Source organism: Lactuca serriola, chromosome 3, assembly GCF_051521515.1.
Source record: "Lactuca serriola cultivar US96UC23 chromosome 3, Lser_US96UC23_V15, whole genome shotgun sequence".
Lineage (NCBI taxonomy): Eukaryota > Viridiplantae > Streptophyta > Magnoliopsida > Asterales > Asteraceae > Lactuca > Lactuca serriola.
Window position 1 is genome coordinate 175578266 of NC_136410.1, and position 7487 is coordinate 175585752.

Below are 7487 nucleotides of genomic sequence, written 5' to 3' on the forward strand. Positions count from 1 at the left end.
ACACTAATTAATCTAATTGATTAGTTAATGAGGGGTATATTAGCACCAGGTTAAATTTAAGATGATCAGATCCGATATAATGTTAGCGTCATCTTCACGTCATCAAGAAATCATCTGCTTTGATTCTTCTACCAAGATATTTGTTGGATCAACATTCCTTGTTCTCCAATTCACTGTGATCGATCTTCTATCTCCTTAAATCTTCTATTCTTTCAACCGATAATCGATTTGAGTTGGACATTGATCGAACAATGCTAAATAATAGCTTTTAAAGTCGCGATTTTTGTGTTTTTGAAGTTCATTTTCTTCATTCTTTTACATCTGTAATTGATAATCTGAGTGATTGAGGTTTATGTTCATCTATCGACACCAACAATTCATTACAAGATTGTTATCAGTTATCATTTTTAGCAATGCGATCATTGATTTCATCCAAGGTAGAGGTTCAAGTGTTTAGTCGATTTATTCTAATCTTCATCTTCAATACTTGCAAACGATCTTTTAAACTGTGATTTTTACTCTACATCACAATTTCATCAATTGATCAGGGTTTGCTTTTTTTTTCCTTGAGTTTTCATCGCTTTCATTGTTACTTGCATATTGTTCAATTGTTAACCTAGTAACATGAACTGATTAAATCATCAAGCTACTAGTGATTTCTCTAATTCATATCTGTATGATTCATGATTTTAGCAATCAAACATCATATTGATTGACTAAAATCAATTATTGTTCTTGAGAAAGTTCTCTTAAACTATACATGATTCTACCTATTTGATGAAAATCCTGAATGAATAATGATTCTGATGTATCACCCCCTCCTTTCCACAAATAAAGTCCTCTTTAAGAATGAGTATACTTCCAAAATATGAGTTAGAATTGGAGTAAAATAATTCAATATTGACTAATCTTATTAAATTTACCTTAGTTTTGTTAAAATATGTCATTTCCTTTAAACACAGATTGTTAGAGATGTATTTTACCACACTTTTGTTTGAATATGCTTTTATTAACCTGTAGGAAAAGGGTTGTACTAAAAAAAGATTAGGTGCTCTTAAATAAATTATTGTTCTTCTAAAGCTAGTATATGTTAATAATGGGTTATTTTATGATTAATTTCATAAGAATGTATATTTTTCTGATTATATTTATTGAATACCATCAGTGATATGTTATTATATGATGTGATTCTCTACTAGTGTACATTATTCTGATTAGACTAACTTAATTCTATCATTGAAATGTTATGAATATAATTTTGTAAATCTTAATCCATGAGAAGTTTAAATCACTTGTAAAAACATAGTATTTATTTTGATCCATATTGATTCTAAAAACTCATTCATTTTTGTTGCAGAGAAATTTAGTTAATGAACCCCAGCTCGAAAGGAACTTGAATGCTTAAAATTAGTAGTTTTTACTACATATGTTGATACTAAAGAGCATGTAATATCTTAGTGAAAGGTTCATGTTAGTCATAGTCCTCCTTGTTAGTTTCATGTTAAGTGAAAGATGCATTGACTAGTTTTGCATGAAGTAGAACAGGTTCAGGTTAGTCATAATCCTCCTTGTTACGTAATTTTTTACTCTATTTATTAAAACTTGACTGAACCTATAATGTTGACATTATACCATATCATATCATATCATATCATATCATATCATATCATATCATATCATATCATATCATATCATATCAAATCATATCATATCATACCATACTATAAAGGAATCATTTTTCCTTTCACCACATTCATTTGAAACTCCCATGCATTTTTCCTTTCACCACATTCATTTGAAACTCCCATGACTTTTCAATTTCTTTCTAATAATGATTATAAGTTGGTTAATAAGGTTAAATAAATATCAAACCTAAAGTGTAATCATATATAAACTAAATTTCAATATTAAAAAATATCTTTACTTCTACATATAAAGTTATGTTTTTTTTTTTTTTTTTTTTAACTTTTTACAAATTAAATATAAATTTTAATTTTAATATAAGGTTAAATAATGGTTTACAGTCAACTTAAATATAAATTTTAGTTTAACTTAAACAACCCAAAACATATTTTTGTAAATAATTAAAATTGATAAATTATAATGTCTTTCTAATAATGATTATAATTTGGTTAATAAGGTTAAATAAATATCAAACCTAAAGTGTAACAAAAAATAAATTAAATTTTAATATTAAAATAATATATTTACTTCTACTTATAAAGTTATAACTTTAACTTTTAACATATTATACTTAATTTATTAAATTTAATATGTTATTGTATGTAATCATTATCAGTTTAAAGCTACAACTTTTGAACAGTTTGGACAAAATACTAAAATTGTTAATTTAAATATAACATTACAGTGTCAACTTAAATATAAATTTCAGTTCCACTTAAAAAACCCAATGAATATTTTGTGAATAGTTAAAAGTGATATTTTGTTTTGCTAAATGCAAAAACTAAATTCTAATCTCAATTTATCTAAAATATTTTCTAAAGATACTTTTATAATCATTAAAAGTTTTCAAATAAGTAGCTTAAAATAACTTATAATAACAATAGTTAAAAATAACTCTATATAAATGATTATATTGTTACCTTTAATGTAAAAAAAAACCATGTTTGATGTTTTAAATAATTACAGTGATAGAAATTAAAAAGTTAAACAAATAAATTTTAAAAAATAATTAACAATAACAACAACTATAAATACATTAAACCATATATTATATTTAATTTTATTCATGAGTAACTTTCAGGTAGAAGTCATTCAAACGATTGAGATTATGCAGTTATAATATATATATATATATATATATATATATATATATATATATATATATATATTATCATATAATTCAAAATAATCAATATATTATATCAATTTAGTATACAAATTATTATATCAAATTTAACAACAATGTCATTGTTATATTTAAAAAAACATATATTTGTAAAGATTTCAAATATATAGGTCTTTCTGCGCAACGCGCGGGCATTCGCTTAGTATTAAATATAACTAACACTACTAACCATAACTAAAATATTATGCTACAAACTAGAACATTACACAACGAAGTGGAATTATAACTTTTTTTTCAATAATAATTGAAATCATTACTATGTTTAATGTTATACAATTTTTTTATCTGGTTTTCTATAGAAACCAACTCTTTAATACAATAACATGGTTTTTTTTTTTAAATATTTTAATTCAAACACAAAAGAATGGAGATGGCTTTTTAGCATAAATTTGTTTATATATATATATATATATATATATATATATATCACTACATATTTTCATAATTAGAACAATAGTATGTTTAGTGTTTTATATTAAGTATTGGTGATTCAGATATTCTCCATAATGAGGAAAATCAATCGGAAACCCAAGATAATTTTGTTACCGATATCAATTATTCTTATAGAATATTGATCATAGATTTATTAATTCCAATTATTAACATCATGTTGTTGATCAGTTCATGTTACTGCATATTTTTCTTATAGAATATTGAAGATACATTTATGATTAAAGTCATATGAATGCACATTATTTTGATTATATATTAATGTGGTGGTATATTAGTTTTTGTAGTTCAAATTGACAATGTTGCAACATCATATGCCTCTTGCAGACAATTCATTTGACCTGATGATTATTTCTTTTAGATTCTAGAGGTTGAAAGGAACTTGAATATTTCAAGCTAGAATTTTTCAACTATAAGTATCGAGATTAATGGATATGGAATAGATTTTATATGTCACAAACATGTAATAGATTTTTTTATGGTTTTTGGTGCATTGTTATCTGACTATAATTTGATAAGACTTTATTGAGATTTATATCTATCCCTATGTCTAACAAGGTAACTAGATGATGGAGATTTATGATACTATCTTGAAATGTTGTTTCCAATATATCAATGGTTTTTTAATCATTGGGATTATTTGTTTTAGTTTCATCGACTTTTGGCTTTTAATTTTTCCATTTATTCAATTCATGTACATCCACAAAATTAATATAGATACTCCAGATTCAACAATATTATGAAAAATATGCCTTTATAAACAACACATTAATAACTAAACTAACAACATTCTTGTAACATTAACTCTTAATTCTAGAATATTACATATTCTAAAATCAAAATATGACACATAATTTTAGAATATCACACATAGTTTTAGAATATTTTACATTAACTCACTGTTAATAAAGTGCTATCACAATACCTTACAAAGAGGTTCAAAAAAAAAATTGTTTCCAAAGAAAAACAAAATGTATAAAATCATATATTACATATTATTTAAAGAAAAAGTTCGAAGCAAGTTGTTTCCAACAAAATCAGAATGTCTAAAATGATAACATGACACCTAATTTCAGAATATTTCACATTACTTCATAGTATGCTTAATACTAACAAAATATTACAAATTACTTCAGTAAAAGGATTAAAGCAAACAATTTCTAACAAAATAACATCTAAAATAACAAAAAAGAAACACATGACTTATCAAATCAAAATATATATAATATCAAGTTATCAAATAAAAATTTATAATATTAGAATCTTACATAATATATTTTCATTTTACTCATTACAAATATTAGAGTATTAAACTTTAATATCAGAATATTGCACACAATTCCGGAATATTATATCTTAACAACATAATATTAAATATTGAATATTTAGAATAACCAGAATAATAATATATCAAAGAGTTTTAAACAAGCCTAAATTTAGTTAAGTATTATTCTATTAGAATATTCTATATATAACTTAGAATATCCTACACCATTATTCTATTAGAATATTATGCATATAACTTATGAAAATAGATAACATATAACATTATTCTAGTAGAATATACACATTATTTTCAAGTAATTAATCAACTTATTCAATTGAAAACATAAACATTATTCAATTAGAATAGTTTAGATATGCACTTACAAAAACAAACAACATATAATATTATTCTATTAAAATATTATACATTTACTTATTATAACATAAAACATAGAGTATCACTTTAATAGAGTATTATAGACAAACTTTAATTTAAACTCATATGATATGTGAATGATATTACTAACATTACATAATATAAACTATAAAGTTAGATGTATTATTCTTTAAAATACATAACACAAATTGAATATCAACATTTATAGATCTTAGATACTAAAATTATAACTCTATTGTCATATATACTTGTTTCCTATTCTGTTGGTCTGTCTTTGATCAGTTAACGATCTATCAGACGAGGTACCGTGAACTATGACTTTTTTTCCTTATCTATTTTTGATGATAAACCTTATTGTACATTCTTTCATTTAGGACAAAAACTCATTTTTCCATTAATTTGGTAATTTCGTCATTTCATCTACATCATAAAATAAAACATGCTTTTGTTAAAACAATAAAACTAGGATATAAAGAAGAAATTTATTCTAAAACAAAACCATTATGTTTTGAACCTAATATATAATAAAATGATACAATATTTCTAAATTTAAAAGAATGAAAATCATTTAACAAGTAATTTACAATTAAGGAATTGCATTTTGTTATTTCCACGTATAATCAGAATATTATAGAATACTTCACAAAAAGGTTCAAAACAAGTTATTTCAAAAAAAAAATGTAAAGTCTAAAAGCATATATTGCACATTACTTAACAAAGGTTCAAAGCAAGTTGTTTAAAACAAAATCAGAATGTCTAAAATCATATATTACACAATACTTACCAAAAAGGTTGAAAGCAAGTTTTTTCTAACAAAATCAGAATGTCTACAATTAGAATATGATACACAATTTTAGAATATTTCACATAAGTTGATACTATATCAAATATTATCATAATATTACACATTACTTAACCAAAAGGTTCAAAGAAAGTAGTTTCTAACAAAATCATAATGTCTAGAATACTTTATCCATACTTGGTTTGTTTATTAATACTGAATTTATCCGCCGATCCTTACAATTATCTTTTCATTAAACCTTTGGCTATACCTGAATCATTTTTGGTTTCCAACAAGATCAAACTATATAGAATATTTATACATCAGTACCTATATCACAAGATTTTTATGACATCATTTAATTAAATAAAAATGTCTCGAAAATTTAGTAAATAATATCATAATCTTCCAAAACCAGAATACATAATGCCTAGAATATTCTAATAATACATGTCAACATGATACTATTGTGTTAAAGTGCAACATCCCAATTTTCAAGGCCAAAAATTTGTTTTTAATTATGTTACTTATGAAACTGTTTACTGAAAAACATCAACAATATCATATAAATCCATAAAACCATAATCACATGTCTCTAAAATCATATCATCAATAGTAATAATATCAGAGTACAATCCCATGGATCTCTAAATGTGGAAATCATGTGTGTGCGATGCGCTGCTTCCACGCCAGCTCCTTCCCCTTCGACGAAGAGGTACCCGAAACCAAAACTGAAAACCATAAGCACAAAGCTTAGTGAATTCCCATATCATACCACATACCATACAACCAACATACTGCCAATTCTGGGGTGCCTAACCTATCCTACCAGGCAATTCTGGGGTGCCCAACCTACCCATGTCAAGCAATTCTAGGGTGCTTGACCTATCCTACCAGGAAATTTTGGGGTACCCGACCTACCCATGTCAAGCAATTATGGGGTACCCGACCTACCCATGTCAAGCAATCCTGGGGTGCTTGACCTACCCTCCGGTTTATCTTAACCGGCTTCGGGGACTATTTCACCCTACCACTACTAACACATATGTCATAGCATCCTAGCACATAAAGATAACATATAGTAACATACCAAACAATTATCACAAAGACAATCATCTACCAAACAACTCTACTAGTGGGCCGACCTTGGTGCCTTAGACCCACTTCTACTGGAAGGTAACTCACCTCAGTGTCGTGAAGTCTGAACTGTCCTCGATGCCAGGATCAACTCCTCTCAACTCCTACATATAACAAGCTTCCTTAATTTACCATTACATACTCTTAACCCCTACAAGGGTTAGTCAGGTCAAAGCCAAAGTCAAGGTCAACACCTTGGTCAAAGTCAACTCTGGGTCAAAGTCAATGTCAGGTTGACTCGACTCGCCGAGTTGACCCAACAACTCGCTGAGTCCCTATATCCTCAAAACACTAAACCCCCGACCCTACTCGCCGAGTCTTGCATGCACTCGCCGAGTTCTTCTTCATACAAGGGCGGGACCTTCTATAACTAACTGTTCGAGTTCATCCTTGAACTCATCGAGTCATTCTTCATGCAAGAAGACACAATTAGCCTGGACTCGCCAAGTTCCTCATGAACTCGTCGAGTACGTCTTCATGCAGTTGGGATTTGTCTTGAACTCACCGAGTTCTGTTCTTGAACTCATCGGGTTCCATGATTTCTAGGCCCATATTCACATCCATCTTGTTGAGTCATCTTCTAGACT